Here is a 23,143-nt window from a genome sequence, read left to right as displayed (position 1 = left end):
CTTCTTGCTTTCTGTCTTTTTTCCTTCCTTCCCTCCTTCCTTCCTCCCTCCCTTCCTCCTTTCCTTCTTGCCTTCTTTCCTTTTCTTTCCTTCTTCCTTCCTTCCTTCCTTCCTTCCTCCCTCCCTCCCTTCCCTCCCTCCTTTCTTTCTTTCTTTCTTCCTTACTTGCCTGCTTGCTTGCTTTCTTTTTCTTTCTTCATACTTCTACTAATTATCTCTACTTTTTCTCCCTTTTATTCTGAGCCGTGTGGATGAAAGGCTCTTGGTGCTCCAGCCAGGAGTCAGGGCTCTGCCTCTGAGGTGGGAGAACCAACTTCAGGACACTGGTCCACAAGAGGCCTCCCAGCTCCACATAATATCAAATGGCGAAAATCACCCAGAGACCTCCATCTTAACACCAGCATCGAGCTTCACTCAACGACAAGCAAGCTACAGTGCTAGACAACCTATGCCAAACAACTACCAAAACAGCAACACAACCCCACCCATTAGCAGAGAGGCTGCCTAAAATCATAAGTCCACAAACACCCAAAACACAACACCAGACGGGGACCTGCCCACTAGAGAGACAAGATCCAGCCTCATCCACCACAACACAGTCACTACTCCCCTCCACCAGGAAGCCTACACAACCCACTGAACCAACCTCAACCACTGGAGACAGACATCAAAAACAACGGGAACTACTAACCTGCAGCCTGCCAAAAGGAGATCCCAAACACAGTAAGATAAGCAAAATGAGAAGACAGAAAAACACACAGCAGATGAAGGAGCAAAATAAAACCCCACCAGACCTAACAAATGAAGAGGAAATAGGCAGTCTACCTGAAAAAGAATTCAGAATAATGATAGTAAGGATGATCCAAAATCTTGGAAATAGAATGGACAAAATGCAAGAAACATTTAACAAGGACCTAGAAGAAATAAAGATGAAACAAGCAGCGATGAACAACAAAATAAATGAAATTAAAAGTATTCTAGATGGAATCAAAAGCAGAATAACTGAGGCAGAAGAACGGATAAGTGACCTGGAAGATAAAATAGTGGAAATAACTACTGCAAAGCAGAATAAAGAAAAAAGAATGAAAAGAACTGAGGACAGTCTCAGAGACCTCTGGGACAACATTAAACACACCAACATTCGAATTATAGGGGTTCCAGAAGAAGAAGAGAAAAAGAAAGGGACTGAGAAAATACTTGAAGAGATTATAGTTGAAAACTTCCCTAATATGGGAAAGGAAATAGTTAATCAAGTCCAGGAAGCACAGAGAGTCCCACACAGGATAAATCCAAGGAGAAATACGCCCAGACACATATTAATCAAACTGTCGAAAACTAAATACAAAGAAAGCATATTAAAAGCAGCAAGAGAAAAACAACAAATAACACACAAGGGAATCCCCATAAGGTTAAAAGCTGATCTTTCAGCAGAAACCCTGCAAGCCAGAAGGGAGTGGCAGGACATACTGAAAGTGATGAAGGAGAAAAACCTGCAACCAAGATTACTCTACCCAGCAAGGATCTCATTCAGATTTGATAGAGAAATTAAAACCTTTACAGACAAGCAAAAGCTGAGAGAGTTCAGCACCACCAAACCAGCTTTACAACAAATGCTAAAGGAACGTCTCTAGACAAGAAACACAAGAGAAGGAAAAGGCCTATAATAATGAACCCAAAACAATTAAGAAAATGGGAATACGAACATACATATCGATAATTACCTTAAATGTACATGGACTAAATGTTCCCACCAAAAGACACGGATTGGCTGAATGGATACAAAAACGAGACACATATATATGTTGTCTACAAGAGACCCACTTCAGACCTAGAGACACACACAGACTGAAAGTAAGGGGATGGAAAAAGTTACTCCATGCCAATGGAAATCAAAAGAAAGCTGGAGTAACAATTCTCATATCAGACAAAATAGACTTTAAAATAAAGACTATTAGAAGAGACAAAGAAGGACACTACATAATGATCAAGGGATCGATCCAAGAAGAAGATAAAACGATTATAAATATTTATGAACCCAACACAGAAGCACCTCAATACATAGGGCAATTACTAACAGCCATAAACGGGGAAATCGACAGTAACACAATCATAGTAGGGGACTTTAACACCCCACTCTCACCAATGGACAGGTCATCCAAAATGAAAATAAATAAGGAAACACAAGCTTTAAATGATACATTAAACAAGATGGACTTAATTGCTATTTATCGGACACTCCATCCAAAAACAACAGAATACACATTTTTCTCGAGTGCTCATGGAACATTCTCCAGGATAGATCATATCTTGGGTCACAAATCAAGCCTTGGTAAATTTAAGGAAATTGAAATTGTATCAAGTATCTTTTCTGACCACAACGCCATGAAACTAGATATCAATTACAGAAAAAGATCTGTAAAGAATACAAACACATGGAGGCTAAACAATACACTACTTAATAACGAAGTGATCACTGAAGAAATCCAAGAGGTAATCAAAAAATACCTAGAAACAAATGACAACGGAGACACAACGACCCAAAACCTATGGGATGCAGCAAAAGCAGTTTTAAGGGGGAAGTTTATAGCAATACAAGCCCATCTTAGAAAGCAGGAAATATCTCGAATAAACAACCTAACCTTCCACCTCAAGCAATTAGAGAAAGAAGAAGAAAAAAACCCCAAAGCTAGCAGAAGGAAAGAAATCATAAAAATCAGATCAGAAATAAATGAAAAAGAAATGAAGGAAACAATAGCAAAGATCAATAAAACTAAAAGCTGGTTCTTTGAGAAGATAAACAAAATAGATAAACCATTAGCCAGACTCATCAAGAAAAAAAGGGAGAAGACTCAAATCAATAGAATCAGAAATGAAAAAGGAGAAGTAACAACTGACACTGCAGAAATAAAAAAAATCATGAGGGATTACTACAAGCAACTCTATGCCAATAAAATGGACAATCTGGAAGAAATGGACAAATTCTTAGAAATGCACAAACTGCCAAGACTGAATCAGGAAGAAATAGAAAATATGAACAGACCAATCACAAACACTGAAATTGAAACTGTGATTAAAAATCTTCCAACAAACAAAAGCCCAGGACCAGATGGCTTCACAGGCGAATTCTATCAAACATTTAGAGAAGAGCTAACACCTATTCTTCTCAAACTCTTCCAAAATATAGCAGAGGGAGGAACACTCCCAAACTCATTCTACGAGGCCACCATCACCTTGATACCAAAACCAGACAAGGATGTCACAAAGAAAGAAAACTACAGGCCAATATCACTGATGAACATAGATGCAAAAATCCTCAACAAAATACTAGCAAACAGAATCCAACAGCACATTAAAAGGATCATACACCATGATCAAGTGGGGTTTATTCCAGGAATGCAAGGATTCTTCAATATACGCAAATCTATCAATGTGATTAACCATATTAACAAATTGAAGGAGAAAAACCATATGATCATCTCAATAGATGCAGAGAAAGCTTTTGACAAAATTCAACACCCATTTATGATAAAAACCCTGCAGAAAGTAGGTGTAGAGGGAACTTTCCTCAATATAATAAAGGCCGTATATGACAAGCCCACAGCCAACATCATCCTCAATGGCGAAAAACTGAAAGCATTTCCACTAAGGTCAGGAACAAGACAAGGTTGCCCACTCTCACCACTCTTATTCAACATAGTTTTGGAAGTTTTAGCCACAGCAATCAGAGAAGAAAAGGAAATAAAAGGAATCCAAATCGGAAAAGAAGAAGTAAAGCTGTCACTGTTTGCAGATGACATGATACTATACATAGAGAATCCTAAAGATGCTACCAGAAAACTACTAGAGCTAATCAATGAATTTGGTAAAGTAGCAGGATACAAAATTAATGCACAGAAATCTCTGGCATTCCTATATACTAACGATGAAAAATCTGAAAGTGAAATCAAGAAAACACTCCCATTTACCATTGCAACAAAATGTCCTATAAATATCAATTAAGTCCATCTTGTTTAATGTATCATTTAAAGCTTGTGTTTCCTTATTTATTTTCATTTTGGATGATCTGTCCATTGGTGAAAGTGGGGTGTTAAAGTCCCCTACTATGAATGTGTTACTGTTGATTTCCCCTTTTATGGCTCTTAGTATTTGCCTTATGTATTGAGGTGCTCCTATGTTGGGTGCATAAATATTCACAATTGTTATATCTTCTTCTTGGATCGATCCCTTGATCATTATGTAGTGTCCTTCTTTGTCTCTTCTAATAGTCTTTATTGTAGCTCTATGTACAATAGCCCGGAGATGGAAACAACCTAAGTGCCCGTCGTCGGATGAATGGATAAAGAAGATGTGGCACATATATACAATGGAATATTACTCAGCCATAAAAAGAAACGAAATTGAGCTATTTGTAATGAGGTGGATAGACCTAGAGTCTGTCATACAGAGTGAAGTAAGTCAGAAAGAAAAAGACAAATACCGTATGCTAACACATATATATAGAATTTAAGAAAAAAAAATGTCATGAAGAACCTAGGGGTAAGACAGGAATAAAAGACACAGACCTACTGGAGATCGGACTTGAAGATATGGGGAGGGGGAAGGGTGAGCTGTGACAGGGCGAGAGAGAGGCATGGAAATATACACACTAACAAACGTAAGGTAGATAGCTAGTGGGAAGCAGCCGCATGGCACAGGGATATCGGCTCCGTGCTTTTTGACCGCCTGGAGGGGTGGGTTAGGGAGGGTGGGCGGGGGGGAGACGCAAGAGGGAAGAGATATGGGAACATATGTATATGTATAACTGATTCACTTTGTTATAAAGCAGAAACTAACACACCATTGGAAAGAAATTATACCCCAATAAAGATGTTAAAAAAAAAATTTTAAAGTTGAGCTGAGATTTTATCTCGAGTACATCCTTAATTGATTCATCATGGATGCCTGAAGTGGTAGTGCAGTGAGCTACACTTTTATGCTCCACTCAGCATAAAAGAATGCAGTAGTTAACAGACTAGTCACTGGTTGTGGAGACAGCAGTTTCAAGTATTCCTGTTTGCTTCTGGAATGTGAGCCAGGGAGGGCACACAAGAATCATGCTTTTCAGCAAACAGAAGCAGGAAAACAGAAGTAATAGTGTATACAAGAGCCTAAAGCCCCAAGCAACTTAGTATAATCTATAACCAGTGCCCCTAGCCCAGAGCTATTCATATCCAAAATACCAGCATACAAAACCACAAACAAAAAAAGAAAGAAATTTCTGAGTTTATAAAAAGTGAGATAGCACTTGGACTACTTCTTGGGTTTTAGCTATAAAATCAATTGCTTTTATTTTGAGTGTATGCTTGTGGAAATATTTTTGAAAATTTTCTCTTTGCATTCTCTATTAAGAACACATTTAATAAGTTAAGTTAGTTTTTAATCATTTAATTTGATTGGGAAGTTTGTGTCTGGGTCCGCTAAATCTGCTCATCAAAAGAGAGAAAGAACAGACCTAACATAAGAAAAACGAGTAAACTACATTCTACTGAAAACAAAAATAATTTCCAGAGAAATTCTGGGACTCTGAGGGGATGGAACATGATATATGGATTTGTTTATTGGGATATTCTGTAGTAAGCATATTTGTATTGAATTTGCAATAGAGAACAATTTTACTTGGAAAAATGGTATAATAATGGTTTCCAACCATTGTCACATCTTTTATTTAATAAAAATAATGCAGACTTATAATATACAAAGAAGATAAATGCAGAGCTATCTTGGGTGAATCAGGAATGGAGGAATGGGTACCTCAAATGCTCAGATTATTTTGTCACCACTGCCCCCACCACCACCACCTCACAACAGCCTCTGAACTGGCTTTGTGGTTTCCCTCATGATAAGAATTATTGGAAACCAATTTAAACATGAGTTTTGTCCAACTCTTTCTCCATATGAATGTCAGAGTAGTTTTTAATAACTGGAGATATTAATATCCAACAATAGCTTCCTTTTAACTCAAAACAAATGACTGATAATTAGAAATAAAACAGAAATAGGCTACTGTGTGGAGAACATGTGGACATGGAAATAACTCAGAGCAGAGAGATTTATTAGAAGACTAAACATTAATCCAGGAAAGACGTGGTTGTGTTCTAAATCATGGTAGTGGAAATTTTGGGAGAGATGCGACAGAAGAGTAGATAGGTTCAAAAAAATATTTGGATGGTAGGATTCAAAGGATTAGATGGTTGGAGTGCTTTACTTGCTGTGGGAAAGATAAGGAGGAGGGACAAGACAAGGAAGAAGACTGGAATTTTGGCTGGACAGTGGAATGAGAGTGATACTATTCACAATATAATAAATTCAGGTAGAGTGATTTCAGTTTGACACATGCTGAGTTTTTGAGGTTCCTGAGAACCTTTAAGTGGAGATGCTGATTTCACAGATTTATAGGTCCATATAGCAAGGAAAGAGCCAGAAGGATACAGATATACAGATACACAGAATGTGTGTGTGTATATATATACACACACACATACACATATATATGCACACATACACATATACGCACACATACATATATATGCACACATACTTACACACACACTGACAGTCCAGGCAATGAAAATTGATGAGACCAAGCACCGTGAAGAATGAAACTGGAAGGCAAAGAAAGGCAGAGGAAAGGAGATGAAAGTAATAGAAGGGGATCTACAAAAGAGCATTGAGCACAGAGCATGGGAAGAGCTGCCTACCCAGAAGAATAAAACAGTGATCACAAAATACATTCCTACAGAACTATTCTTACTCAGGTGAATATCCTTTTGAAACTTCTGTTTCACTGCTTAGCATGAAAAATCCAGATGCATAGCAATATTATTTACTTTATGAACATCAAAAACATATTAATAATTGGATAATGAAGTTTAATTACTGGAAAGCTAGGGTTATAACTCCATTTCTAGATATTCTAGATTCAGAAATGATTTAGCTCTATTTTGACTGGTGAATGGGACTGGAAATTCTATTACATATTGGTTTTTGTTTATAAATTATAAGTCAAAATCCAATAATATGACTGCTATAACAGAACAGAATCATATAATTGTGTGTAATCTATAAATATAATTTAAAATGAGAAAAAAAACTAATCTCAAAAAAAATTCTGCCTTTCAGAAAACAATTTTTCTTGGATGAAAATCTGGGAGTAAATGAATCAAAATTTGAATTGCATACATCAAAGCAATTCTAAATAGTCAAAGTTATACTTAGAGGAAAAATGATGACTGTTCAGAGCTCTAAAGGATAACCAGAAAGTAAAACATATCAAACACAAGGTTATAGAAACATACTTTTTGCAAGGGGAAGGAATAAACAGAGAAATGTGAAAAACTAATAAATTTTAAGTAATTTCGTTAAAAGCTATTTTTAGTAAAATGGATCCTAGGTGTCTCAGGCATAGGGGCTTCCTACTGTACACCAAAACAATGCTTTTCAACCATTTGTCTTATATTCTTAAATCCTATTCAAATGATCTTTTTACTACTATTATGAAAAGTTAGCATTATCAAAACTATCTTACAGGTTAGAAAACTGAGGTTAATGGACATGAAAATTACACAGGAAGTAAATACTGCAGCAACAATTTACACTTTGGTGTGTTAAATATAAAACTTGTGATCTTTCCATTCTATAATGGAAAATATGTTGTCTTCAATTTCTTTCATCAGCATTTTATAGTTTTTGGAGTACAGGTCTTTTGCCTCCTTAGGTAGGTTTATTCCTAAGTATTTTATTCTTTTTGATGCAAAGTTAAATATAACTGTTTCCTTAATTTCTCTTTCTGATACTTTGTTGTTGTATTATTTACTTTTTTAAGTTGTTATAGCATTGTTTCTAGGTTTACATATACTGAACTAGTCTAGCATGGTTGGGATAATACAATAATTACATTAATATAAATAGTTTCTCCCAATTTGCATATACGTGCTCAGAATACATAGCTCAACAGAAGCTGAGGGCTGAGGTCTAGGGGAGGAACCCACAACATGGCAGGGAAGGAGTTGGGCAGATAACACGTTCTGACTTTGCTGTATTCCTATCCTCTGTACCATGCCAAACAAACCCTGTTGCTAAACACAACTAGATGTGGATAAGGGAGTTCTAATTATTTATTCCATGGAAGTTGGCATTACCAGGGCACAGAGTAGATTGAAGAAAGGTGGAAATTGGATTGGAAAGGGTAAATAAAAAATATTCAACGTAACTGCTAATTGCAGAGATGTGATACTCTGAATATTTTATGCACTAATGACATCATTTCACATAAGCCACCAAAGATTACCTTTTTTTTAAAAACATACACATTTAACTTTATTTCATCATTGTCATTTAAAGCTTGATTTTATAAAACATTAAAGGACATTCTTAAAAGTTTGGTATCATAGCAATTTGAACAGTAGGAATATCCATAGTTTTATGGGTTCAAGTTATATAAATTAAAATCAAATAATTGGAAAATTTTTCAATATGGAAACTATACAAATGAAATAAATGGCAAAAGGACCTAATAAGAGCAATATTTTATTACTTATGGACTATCATTCGTAACTTTCAGGATCTAAACAAATATTCTGAATATTCATATTTCTTTTGCTCTATTTTATATTTAAATATTTCTGTATGTTCTGAGTCAAGCTGCTTGACCAAAAGGTCTGATTTAGAAAGACATCTGTTTTTATGGCAAAAGTTTTTCCATCTACAGTACTACCTTCAAAGGAATTGACATTACAATGCTAATGAAATCTGCTAGTTCCCTTTGGAACAGTGTGCAATAACTTACATCAGCCATATGGAAAGTGAAAGAGGTACCAAGGAATGGAACAATTATGCACAGATTCAGTATAGTATAATGTTAAGTTTTCCCCATCTAAAAATTAACCAATGAAATATATCAAGTAAAGTTGATTTGGTTTCAGGAAAACCACATTTGAGAATACAAGTACATTACTGTCTTTAGCTCATCCTCAGTCACTGACAGGAATTTTGTAGGCTACCATGCTATTTACTTTGTGAATTGTAGTAGTAAATGAACGAAGACGAACTTCTTCAGAATTGGTAATGAACTGTGGTCCTGACTCTTCCCACTTTTCAGGTACAACCAAATCTTTGTCTGTATAAATCAGGAGATCAAATGAACAGTAAACTTGCAACAGTGGCAGAAATGTCACTGTAGCTGTGATCTGTCTGATCACTGAGAGAATTTCATCTTGGATAGCTTTCTGAGACTTTTCTCTGGGTGCACTGTCATCTTTTGCAGTCTTGTCACACTCAATATCAAATTGCCATCTTTCAAGGACCTCACCACTTTCAATATTTGAGATGACTACCACCAATTTCTGCACTGAACACTTGTATAACCATTCTTTCAGTTGTTCCACCACATTATTTAGTTATTTTATGAGTTCAGGATCAGTAGTTACAAGCAAGGTGAATCCATATTTCTGCACTCGAGTAAAGCTTTCGGATGGATATATGCCACACTGATATAAAATGCTGTTGATGCCAAATGCTGGTCCAGAACAGCGCTTCCCGAACTCTAGTCCATCACCGTCGACCAGTTTCACTTCGCGGGGGTGATGGTGAGGGGTGAGCTCTGCACTTTAAAGAAACTCTCCCGGTGAAGGGGCTGTACCGCGAAGCAGGCCTCAGCAGCACCTAGGCGTCCTCCTCCATCATTAGCAACGCGTCCGGAGGAGGCGCCTGCATCCGCCTCTTCCCAGATTCCTCCTGCCAGGCAGGAGGCCAGGGCTGACAAGGCTTGGGTTCGGGGCCGCTCCGGCCCACCCGGCTTCCTCCTGCCTCGGAAGCCGAGCCGTGGGCCTGACGGGCGGCCTGGGCTCCGTTCTCTCAACCTCTTATATTATTTGAAAATAAGAGAGCTTTAGAAGCTTCTTTTATTCATTATGCTTTAATTTACATAATATACTTAGTTCACTGATCATACTCTTATTGGTACTCTGATTTGCCATAACAATCCTTCATTTTCAAATACTTCTTGAACATTTCTTTTAAATTTTGGCTGCATAATTTCCACTTAACCTCTGTACCTGTGTTGCTCTTTCAATTTCCATAACCAACTAACTATTTTCTCTTTTGAGTAATGTTCTATAATCCTGACTGGTTTTACTGACTTTTATTTATAAATTGTAATCTGTCCTGTATGTTTTCCTTTTCTCACAGAAAAATTGTGAATCCAGAACAAAACAAATATTTCAAGAGATAATTTTTCCACAAGTCACTTTTTTTAGATAACTAGAATGAGTTACGTTGATAGAAAGTGTTCTCCAAAAGACAAACCACTTAAATGAGATATTCCTCACCCAGTAGTCAGTTGTACTTCTTTAGTGTCCTCAGGGAAATAGCTAATGTCAGATTAATACACCTATTTTCTGTATGTAGAAATTTTAATACATATCTGCATATTACATTTTCTCAACATATATGTTAACTTGTCTCAATATTTTGCAGATGAGTAAATTGAAACTCAGAAATCCTATGTATACTGCCCAAATAATCAGCAAAAAATGACAAAATAGCAATTCCAGCCAGATTTACTGTCTCAATAATTTGCACATACTTCGCTGTATACATATTTAAGATTTGTGTACAGAGACTCTTAGCATCTCACTTTTAGAGATTAAAGTATTAGTAAGTCTTCCATTTTGTTATGATACGGAAGTCCTGAGTTTCTAAATATTTGTAAAAAGGAGCAACTGCTCTTGGAGAGAAAAACAGCAGGCACATATTTAACTTATCAGTCCTTTACAAGAAAATAATTGGACAGCAGAGAGAAATATAACAGGTCACCACCTCAAAAAAGGACAGCATTTACAAGAGACCATGGCATGATAAGAGCAATCATATTATGAGTTTGCAACTGTTGTCATCCATCATATTGGGAATACAAATAAGGATGAGATTTGGAAAAAGAATATGTGTGGGTTGCTAAAGCTTTTCTCAAGAAGTATTTTTTCTCATTAAAAGCAGTTTAACAAATAACATCACAGGTAGGGCAAATGCAAAATGACAGGCCTAGCAACAGAGGGCAGACATCACTTCTGTAATCAAATGGAAATCTCATAAGCCTTATGAAACTAACCAGAGCAGATGCCTTTGAATTTTGCCAAAAAGACATATGCTCTTAGAACAGCCCCTTCCACTGCTGGTGGCTGAAACCCAGTAGGGTACTATTGTAATGCTATTCCACTTATATTTCATTATTTTACTCATAGCCACATTTTACTCAGAATATTGAAACTTTCATGGAAATTAAATGCCATGTGTTCACATTAGACTTTCACTGGCAGCACCATTCTATGTGAAACAGTCTAGTCTAAGAAGAATTTGACCCCAGTCTTGCTGAAAACATTCCCTCCTTAGTTATCTAAATGTCAACTCCTTCAAATTTAGCACTAATATTTTAAAATACAAAGGTCTCAGTTTTACATACATAAAAGAAAATTATTCAAACTGAAACCAAGCAGGACCCTGCGGGGCCCTCTTGGGGACAGACAACCTCCCCCCACCTTAGATACCCCAGCTCTTGTTTGTAGAAAGTTTTAGCCTCCTCTGCCTTCCATGAGTTACAAAGAGCAAATTTAATCAGAGAAGTGAGAAAATGCAAAAATAAAGGAAAGCAGTCAAGCAAGACAAAATAATAATAGTTTAGCCATAAAACAAAGTCAAGGACCTTTAGTTCCTTCTCAAGGGCCATAGATAATATCTTGAGCCATATTCCTGAGTTGTTTTGCTGATACTAAAACTCCTACCAGGTGGAGGAAGTTAACTGCATGCTGACCACCAGCACGAAGACCCCAGGCCAGGTGGAACCAGAAGGCTGGTGTCTGAGATCCCTGAAACATCACCTTGTTAGTTACCTCACCATCAACCAATCAGAGAATTGTGCATGAGCTGATCACACTGTCTTTAAAAAATCCTTCCCTGAAAGCCATCAGGGAGTTCAGGTCTTTGGAGCACAAATTGCCCATTCTCCTTGCTTGGTGCCCTCAATCAACACTGTACTTTCCTTCACAACCTGGCGTCAGTAGATTGGCTTTTTTCCATGTCTGGTGAGAAGGCCAAAGTTTGGTTTGGTAACAAAGCCTGTAGTCACTAGCCCTAAGAAGTTTTTTATAAGTAACATTGTAAAACTATGTCAGAAATACTGAGTAGGAAGTTGTATTTATCAAGGACAAATATTAAATCCTATGTTTCCCATGTGCAATGTGCACTGTCTATCATTCCTTCACATTAGGACTAATTGCTTCCTAAACCTTAGGGGAAAAACCCTAAATCATATTGTTCTAATCAGCAGCCCAGAAAGATTTAAACAGAGGAAAATAGTAGCCCAACTTCCTAAATTGTGTTTGTAAAATGCATACACAGGTTTTGTGGGGTTTTTTTTTTTTTTTTTTTTTTTTTTGCCGTATGTGGGCCTCTCACTGTTGTGGCCTCTCCCATTGCGGAGCACAGGCTCCGGACGAGCAGGCTCAACGGCCATGGCTCACGGGCCCAGCCGCTCCACGGCATGTGGGATCCTCCCAGACCGGGGCACGAACCCGTATCCCCTGCATCGGCAGGCGGACTCTCAACCACTGCGCCACCAGGGAAGCCCTGTGGGGTTTTTTTAACTGTTGTTATTTTAAGATGCTGTGAATTTGAAAGAATGAACATAATCATAAAATGCACAGGATTCTAAACCCATAATCAGGATATTTAGAGTAATTCTCAGTTTCTTGGTTAAAACAAGAGCACATAAGCCAAAATAATTTTTAAAATTAAACAAAAATATTGGCTAAGGGGCTTCCCTGGTGGCGCAGTGGTTGAGAGTCCGCCTGCCAATGCAGGGGACATGGGTCCATGCCCCAGCCCGGGAAGATCCCACATGCCGTGGAGTGGCTAGGCCCATGAGCCATGGCCACTGAGCCTGCGCGTCCGGAGCCTGTGCTCTGCAATCGGAGAGGCCACGACAGTGAGAGGCCCGTGTACCGCAAAAAAAAAAAAAAAAAAAAAAAAATTGGCTTATTTGAGTCTGAAGTTTATTCAGACTATCAAACATGTTGCCCTGAAATTAGCAGCCTTAAGAATGAGAAATACAGTGTAATGATTAAGATCATGGGTTTGGAACCGGAGTGCTAGGCTCAAAGTGTCTGCAATATAATAACGTGGTGACCTTTGGCAAGTTATTTAAATTCTCGGTATCCCATTCATCTGCAAATCATACAAAATATATGTATGCATATCATGGGGTTATTGTGAAGATTAAATGAGTTAATGATTTTAAGTACTTGGAAATCATCTAGTATATATTAAATGCCCCATTTTTTAAAAAAAGTTAATTTCAAGCTACATGAGTATGTATCTTTTAATGTGTGGAGATTCCTCAAAAAATTAAAACTAGGGGCTTCCCTGGTGGTGCAGTGGTTGAGAGTCCGCCTGCCGATGCAGGGGACACGGGTTCGTGCTCCAGTCCGGGAAGATCCCGCATGCTGCAGAGCGTCTGGGCCCGTGAGCCATGGCTGCTGAGCCTGCGCATCCGGAGCCTGTGCTCCGTAATGGGAGAGGCCGCAGCAGTGAGAGGCCCACGTACTGCAAAAAGAAAAAAAAAAATACCTTGAGACAAAGGACAAAAAAAACACAACCATACAAAATCTATGGGATGCAGGCCTTCCTCAAAAAAACAAGAAAAATCTCAAACAACCTAACCGGTCACCTAAAATAATTAGAAAAAGAAGAACAAACAAAGCCTACAGTCAGCAGAATGAAGGAAATAATAAAGATCAGAGAGGAAATCAATAAGAGATTAAAAAATAATAGAAATCATAAAACCAGGAGCTGGTTCTCTGAAAGGCTAAACAGAATTGAAAAGCCTCTAGCCAGGCTCACCAAGAAGAGAGAGGAACCGCATAAACAAAATAAGCAATGCAAAAGGAGAGTTAATAAACAATAATGCAGAAATTAAAAAAAAAAAGAGAATACTATGAAAAATTACATGATAACAAATTGGACAACCTAGAAGAAAGGGAAAAGTTTCTAAAAATATACAGCCCACCGAAACTGAATCAAGAACATATAGATAATTTGAATAGACTGATCACTAGAAGTAAATTAGACTCTGTAATAACAACAACAACAACAACAATTCCCTACAAACAAAAATCCAGGACCAGATGGCTTAAGGGTGAATTCTACCAAACATAAAAAGAACTTGTACTGATCCTTCTAAAAGTCTTCTAAAACACTGAAGAGGAAGAACACTCCCAAAGACATTCTATGAAGCCACCATCACCCTGATACCAAAACCAGACAAAAACATTACCAAAAAGGAAAATTACAGACCAATATCTTTGATGCATATAGATGCAAAAATTCCCAACAAAATACTAGCAAACCAAATCCAACAACACATAAAAAAGATCATATATCATGACCAAGTGGGATTCATCCCAAGTTAACAAGGATGGTTCAACATATGCATATCAATCAATGTAACATCTATGATCATCTCAATAGATGCAGAAAAAGCATTTGACAAAATTCAACATCCATTCATGATAAAAACTCTTACCAAGGTGGGTAGAGAGGGAACATATCTCAACATAATAAAAGCCATTCATAACAAACCCACAGCCATATAATACTCAATGGTGAAAAGCTGAAAGCCTTCCCACTAAAATCTGGAACAAGACAAGGATGCCCACTCTTACCACTTCTATTCAATACAGTACTGGAAGTCCTAGCCACAACAATTAGACAAGAAAAAGAAATAAAAGGTATCCAAATTGGAAGGGAAGAGGTATAATTGATACTATATGCAAATAACATGATATTATATATAGAAAACCCTAAGGACTTCACACAAAAACTACTAGAACTGATAATAAATTCAACAAAGTAGCAGGATACAAGATTAATATGCAGAAATTGGTTGCATTTCTTTATAATAACAATGAAATATCAGAAAGTAAAAGTCAAAAAAAATACCTTTTAAAATCGCACCAAAAAAAAAAATGCTTAGGAATAAGGCTAACCAAAGATGTGAAAAACTTATATGCTGAGAACTATAAAATATTAATAAAGAAAATTAAAGAGGATTCAAAGAAATGGAAAGATATTCCATGCTCTTGCATTGGAAGAATTAACACTGTTAAAATGGCCATACTGCCCAAAGCACTATATAGTTTTAATGTGATCCCTAACAAATTATGCATAACATTTTTCATAGAACTAGAAAAAATAATCCAAAAATATATATGGAACCATAAAAGACCCAGAATTGCCAAAGCAATCCTGAAGAAAAAGAACAAAGCAGGAGGCAAAACTCTCCCGGACTTCAGACAATACTACAAAGTTACAGTAACAAAACTACAGTAATGAAAACAGTGTGATATTGGTACAAAAACAGACATATGGATGAATGGAACAGAAAAGAGAGCCCAGAAATAAACCCACACACCTACCATCAATTAATCTTCGACAAAGGAGGCAAGAATATAAAATGGGGAAAAGACAGTCTCTTCAGGGAGTGGTGCAGGGAAAGTTGGACGGCTGCATGTAAATTGATGACGTTAGAACACACCCTCATACCATACACGAAAATAAACTCAAAATGGTTTAAAGACTTAAACATAAGACATGACACCATAAAACTCTTAGAAGAGATCACAGGCAAAATATTCTCTGACATAAATTGTACCAATGTTTTCTTAGGTCACTCTCCCAAGGCAACAGAAATAAAAACAAAAATAAACAAATGGCACCTAATCAAACTTACGAGCTTTTGCACAGTAAAGGAAACCATAAACAAAACAAAAAGACAACCCACAAAAGGGGAGAAAATATTTGCAATCAATGTGACTAACACGAACTTAATCTCCAAAATATACAAACAGCTCACACAACTCAACAAAAAAAAATAAACAACCCAACCAAAAAAGGGGCAGAAGACCTAAATAGACATTTGTCCAAAGAAGACATACAGATGGCCAGTAGGCACATGAAAAGATGATCAACATCACTAACTATTAGAGAAATCCTCAAATGAAAACTACAATGAGGTACCACCTCCCACTGGTCAGAATGGCCATCATTAAAAAGTCTACAAATAAAAAATGCTGGAGAGGGTGTGGAGAAAAGGGAACACTCCTACACTGTTGGTGGAGCCACTATGGAAAACAGTATGGAAGATCCTCAGAAAACTAAAAATAGAATTACTATATGAGCCAGCAGTACAACTCCTGGGCATATATCCAGACAAAACTGTAATTCAAAAAGATACATGCACCCCAATGTTCATTGCAGTGCTGTTTACAATAGCCAAGACATGGAAGAAACCTAAATGTCCATCAACAGATGAATGGATAAAGAAGATATGGTGCATATATCGAACAGAATACTATTCAGCTATAAAAAGGAATGAAATAATGCCATTTGAAGCAACATGGATGAGACTAGAAATTACATACTAAGTGAAGTAAGAAAGAGAAAGACAAATACCATATGATATCACTTATATGTGGAATCTAAAATATGGCACAAATGAACTTATCTATGAAACAGAAACAGACTCGCAGACATAGAGAACAGACTTGTGGTTGCTAAGTGGGAGTGTGGGAGGGAAAGGGATGGAGTGGTAGTTAGGAGTTAGTAGATGCACACTTACATTTAGAATGGATAAACAAGGTCCTACTGTACAACACAGGGAACTCTATCCAATCTCCTGGGATAAACCATAATGGAAAAGAATATATATATGTGTAAAACTGAGTCACTTTGTTTTACAGTAGAAATTAGCACAACATTGTAGATTAACTATACTTCAATTAAAAAAAAAATATATATGGTACTGCACACCTTTGTTAATGTTATCCTGTAATGATTAACTTATTTTGAAAGTCACATCTCATCCTATTTTGTTTTTACTCTCTCTCTCAATATCTCTCCACCCTTTGTGTGTATATAATAAATAAACCACACAATCGCAAAATGTATCAATACTAGGGGAAAAAACCAAAATTTCTAATTAGAAAGGCGTTTATTATGTTCATCCTAAGTGTAATACAATTTCACACCTATCCAATTTTTGCTTAACAGCGTACCTAAGTGTTTATTTTAAAACTTTCTACTAGTCTACCCTCTAAGTTTAACCAGTTCTGAAACATATACTGACCCAGTCCTTTAAATGTCATACATAAACATTACATTTCAGAAGAACTGTTGCCTAATAAAAGGTAAAACTTTGTCCCTCCTAGTTTTAAATCTAAATAACATATGCTTTTTGCTTTAGCAAATTTTAATGATACTTACTGATCATGAACTACGTGCCACAGAACAAACACTAGTGAATAAGCTGTAGACAATATTACCTAAAGCATCACAAAGTTATTTATCCCGAATTTATGGATTAAAAGCAGATATGGAAATACTACCTCTGTTGGGATTTATCCTAGTTATTTATTGTTACATAATAAATTACTCCAAAAAATTAGTGGCTTGAAATAACAAATAATTATTCTCTCATAGTTTTCCTGGGTTAGTAATCTGGGCACAGGTTAGTTTTGTCTCAGGGTCTCTCACTAGGCTGCTTATCTGAAGTTTCACCTACAAGCAGAATTGTTGGCAGAACTTAGGTCCTCATGGGTACTGGCCAGCAACATCGGCTCCTTGCCATGTGCACCTCTCCATAGAGCGTCTCACATGTCAACTGATTTCTATCAGAGTAAGAAAGTGAGAGAAGGGAGAGCAAGACAGAAGTCATAGTACTTTGAAACCTAATCCCAGAAATAACATCCCATCACTTGCTGTGTTCATTAGAAATGAATCAATAAATAAAGTGCATCACTAAAATCAGTCCACACACAAGGGGGAGAGGATTTATAAGAACTTGAAAAACATGGGGTGGGGATTATTTGGGACTATCTTAGAGGCTGTCTACTACAGAATTGTGGCAGAAAAAAGACTAGTACTGAGTAAAGTTTTGAGTTTCATTTCATGACCAGTTTTAGATTAAAAGGTTGTAAAATTTTGTCAATTTATTAGATTAACATTAAACATTTTGGAAAATTAGGATTCTAGCCAGTTTTATATTTTGCCACAATTTCAAATATATGAAATGATGCCTTCTTAATGCTTTTCCTCTTGATTAGAAACATAATCACTTGGGCTCCAGTGATTTCCCACAACTGCATGTTTCATGTAATTACTTTATAATTACATAAAAGTTGTGAAATTTAATAGAAATAGAGCCAGAACTACAGATTATGAGTAATACAGAAAATATTTTATAGCTACTTTATAGATTCCCATCTGTTTGGTCTCTTCAGTATCGTTAATTTGTTGACTTTGCTTATTATTTAAAGTAAAAATTTATGCTATAATAAGTAAGTTCTACTAAATTGTCAAGTTATAGTTGTCCTCCTGAGCTCAGGCAGTATTTTAGATAGCTTTTACTGATATTAGGATATTTAATATCTGTTTACACACAGAAGACAAAATTGAATTTATTACTATATAAACATAGCCAAAATCTTGCTGCATTTGGGAAAAACATAAATTCTTATGGCCCTGTCAAAGGAAAAGCCCCTCATGTCATCCTGGCCCAAATTATTACTCTTTTTATGAAACTATACTTGGTCCCAGCACTTTAAAATACATAATACATGAGTATTTCTAAAACATAATATTGTTTTTATTTTTAGGTCAAAACTTTTGCCTTGTGTTATAAAAAAAGTTAATGCATTTCCCCCAAACTACAAGCAACCTGCATTTTCAAGGGTTTCTACTTTTATGAAACCTTCTAAAAAACAGACCTAATTTGTTAAACTATGTTTTTCTATATTCGAGTCTTTGGATTTGGATAATGTTTTTTGTCCTGAGCACCTGGATGAGGAGTAGAGAAATTTACTGAGATGACCAAGTCCATACACAGAACAGGCTGGGGCCACGGGCTGGAAAAGATCAGAGAATGACTTCGAATGTGTTGAGTATGAGAAGTTTATTGGATAGTAAACTGGAGATACTGAATAGGAAATGAATATGAGCCTGAATTTAAGGAAAATAAATATAGGCAATTATTACCACACGAATAAATGTACAGCCATTAGACTTGAGTAATTTTTAGTATTACTAAATGTGTACATATCAGCAAAGGGCTCACTGCCTGACACACATAGAAGCCAATACTATGGCACTGGCTTTTAAGAAAAGAAAAAGCCTTGTTGCAAAGTTGATTGGTAAGACAGGAGGTAGGGCTCAAATCCGTCTCCACGGTGGCAAGTGAGGTGGATATTTAAGGGTTAGGGTTTTGGAGTGGTAAGGAAAGGAGGAGAGCAGTTGGAAAAGTTCCAGGAAGTGCTGCTAAGTTCTTATACACAGGTACAAGCAGGTTTCATGCCTCTTCATGGGTCACATGTGCAAATTTGGGGAGTTGGTATTAAACATATGGGGGAAGTTGGCACTGTGACATCAAAAGGTCATCTACAGATAAGCAAGTCTATTGTGCAGACTCGGTTCAGACACACTGGTTCCATCCCCAGTTTCAGCCAGTTTTGTTGTACTACAAACAAAGGGGTTTTTAACCAGCTCTTCCCTTATTTGCTGTTCTGTAAGACAAGCTCAAGGATTTCTGTAAGTCACCAGTTTCTGTTAATACTATGGGGCATGGCATCAGAAAGGGATTTTTAACCCTGTGGGCATGGTTTCACATAGCTTAAGAAACAAGTAAACCAACTAAGAGATAAGGTTAGTATTGTTAGAGGACTGACAGTGGCATCTGTGAAGCCAAGCTAAGGATATGCTTCAAGAATGAGCAATTGTATCAATAGCTACAACCAGGTAAGTAAGATGAAAACCGAAACTTGACCTTGAATATAGTGATATGTCACTCTTGACACTGACAAAGTATATTTCATCATTCTAATGGGGTCAAAATTCTTACTGGAAGGGGATCAAGGCAAAATGAGAGAAGACAAAATAGGGACGATAGTACAGATAAATGTATTTAGGATTTTAGTGTAAAGGGATCAGAAAAGAAGAAAAGAGTGTAAGTTATAGTGAGATATTTGGTTAACAGAATTTATAGAAAATGTCCCCTTATGTTCAGCAAGATGAAGGACACGTTACTGTGACAGATTTTTTTAGTTCTGTGGTAGTGATTAATGTGTAAATATAACAGATTCTTCTGAAATAATAAGAGTGGAATAAAGATAGCAAGCTTAGAAACTGTTGAGGTATATTTGTGTGAGTAAATCCATGAACTATATAGGGAAGTAGACAATGGCAAAAATATAAAAAAACAAGGCTGGTTCTTAAAAATGCTTAGTATGATTTATAAATCTTTGGCAGCATTAATAAAGGTAAAAAGAAAGAAAATAAGAGTGAGCAAAATTCAGAATAATGTAAAATAGCTTCTGACATATCAGAGATTTATAAAATGATAAAAGAATATTATAAGAAATTTAATCATTGTAAATTTGCAAATATATTTGAAAGGAAAGCATTTATGTAAAAATATAAAATACAAAAACTTACAGGAAAATAGAAATCATGAATCAGCCACTGACTTTTTAGTAACTAATAAAATAATTAAAATGTCACCACACCACCCTAAAACTCCTTAGTCCTATGTGTTCCTTTTTTTTCCCCTGGTGAATTTCACCTAATACACAAGGATTATATAAACCCATTGTAATACACACTGCATTTTTTAAGCTTGTGTAGCATTCATTTCAGAACCATAAGAAAAGTATGAGAATAGAAATCAAAGTTCTTTTCACTTATGAACATATATTCAAAAATTTTAGATAAAATTTTCAATTAAGTGAATCCCATGATATGTTAAAAATGCTTTGTAAATTTAAGCAGAAGACATGGACTAAGAGAACAAGCCAGCATGTGAAGAAGAACAGGAAGAATTCCAAGAAGCAAGAAGAGCAAATGAAAACTGAGTTTGTGACCATCTTGGAACATTCAAGAAATCTAAAGAAGGGAAACACAGTGACATCTGTCAGACACTTTGAACTAACAAGCTTCAGGTAGTTGGCAGTTTTAACGTCTGATTGTGTTCCATGTCTTCGATGTGCCGATATTTTTGCAAAGCTGAGTTTTGTGTGATGCTACGATAAAAAAGAAGTATCCCGAGAAAAATCAGTGTGGAAAAGGAAGTGAGAGTGGTGGTGTCCAACGCAAATACAAGATTTAAAAAGATGCACAAAATCCAACAGCCACACACATTCCATTGGAGAAAGTGCAAAAATGGACATGTAGTTCTGGGTGGTGAAGACACAGAGATGAATGAAAAATCAGAAGACTGGAAAGATCATGCCTTCTTTCAACGTCTCAGGTTCAGCACTTTTAAATTCTTGCCATAGAATGAAAAGATAACATTTAATAGATGCACAAAGGTCCAAACACAGATAGCCAAAGCTAAATGAGTATTTGTACTCCTTCCATGTCACTGAGTATCTACAAAAAAAGTTTATGAATTGGGAGAGGGAACTATTTTGTCTAGTTTCCTAAGAAACAGATTAAAAAAAATGGAACTAGTAACAGAATGTATAATAAGATTCAGATATTAATTCCTGCTGACTTTAAAATCACCAGAATACTTCATGATCATAAAAAATAATAAAACAATATTGAGCATTAGGTGGGGAGAACACTGATCAAAAGGCTTATCACTACTATCACTGTATTTTTAAATTTAGCAGATAAGTTAAAAGCAATGTTTTAGAACACATTTAAAATAATTATCTTTTTTTTTTTACTTTTTATTATACTACACGCTCAAAAATATGCACACAAACAATAAATGGAAAGGAAAACAAAGACTGTGTCATCTTGGAAGATATTTCTTTTGATAAAGGAATCAGATCTGACATCAAACTAGAGATAGTAAAAACTAGTGTTTTAAGACAAATATAATAGCACTTTTCCTAAATTTCTCTATTCTCTTTAGAATACACTTCCATTCTTCTGCACAAGACGCCATATACTTTCCAGCATGAGCAGAAAGAAAGATATGGGATACAATACAGAACACTCGAAGAGAGAAGTTTCTGGTTCAAAATCCTAGTTCAAAAATGATACCTATGGGGCTTCCCTGGTGGCACAGTGGTTGAGAGTCCACCTTCCGATGCAGGGGACACGGGTTCGTGTCCTGGTCCAGGAAGATCTCACATGCCGCGGAGCAACTGGGCCCGTGAGCCATGGCCACTGAGCCTGCACGTCTGGAGCCTTGCTCCGCAATGGGAGAGGCCACAACAGTGAGAGGCCCGCATATCACAAAAAAAAAAAAAAAAAAAAAAAAAAAAAAGATACCTATGAAGTCAAGTACAAAACATTAAAATGTTTCTATCTCTCACTGTTACTTATCTTACAGAATTTCTTTGTTCAATTTGTTAGCCACTAACAACGCTGGACTTCTACGAATTAGAGTAAATTAATTAAGTATAAATATGATTAAAAACTTAGTTTTTTAGTCATACTAAGCCACATCTCAACTGTTCAATAGCCATATGTGATTAATGAATCTTGTATTGAAGAGTGAAGATATAGAATATTACCAATGTTGCAGAAAGTTCTACTGGACAGGTCTACTATAGAATGAATGGAATATGGGAGAGCATCAATCCCATACTAAATGTAAACTATAAGATCATAGCAATCCTTTTTCTAGATAATTTAATGTTCTGTAGTGTGCTTTGAAAATACACAAATAGACAAGTAGATAATTTTTAAAAATCCATGTATTAGAAATTGATATTAATGAAGCTCCATAATTAAGTGGTGAAATGATGGACATTTTAGTAGATGTTATTAAGAAAAGGTGCACAATATACGGAGAAGAATAAAATTAAAATTAGAACTACCATATGATTCAGCAATCTAACTTTTGAGTATATATTCAAAGGAAATGAAAATAAGATCTTAAAGAGATCTTAAAAATTGAGGGACAAAGGTTCAAAAAACTGATACTGAAATGGAAAAAAGACATTAACAGATAATTTACAAAAATACATATAAAATTTGTCCTCAAGTATATGGAAAAATATTCAAGCTCACTCAATGGTAAGTCATACATATCTGGGATGATGCTGCTGAA

At 36.2% G+C, this 23,143-nt stretch overlaps 1 pseudogene; it reads right to left on the bottom strand.

Moving 5' to 3' along the window:
• Positions 1 to 9,008: 9,008 nt before the first annotated feature.
• Positions 9,009 to 23,143, bottom strand: part of LOC103070087 (mitotic spindle assembly checkpoint protein MAD2A pseudogene) — a 29,712-nt pseudogene continuing 15,577 nt past the window's right edge.

This window comes from Lipotes vexillifer, unplaced genomic scaffold (assembly GCF_000442215.2).
Source record: "Lipotes vexillifer unplaced genomic scaffold, Lipotes_vexillifer_v1.1 scaffold716, whole genome shotgun sequence".
Taxonomy (NCBI): domain Eukaryota; kingdom Metazoa; phylum Chordata; class Mammalia; order Artiodactyla; family Lipotidae; genus Lipotes; species Lipotes vexillifer.
This window is presented reverse-complemented; position numbering and strand designations above follow the sequence as displayed.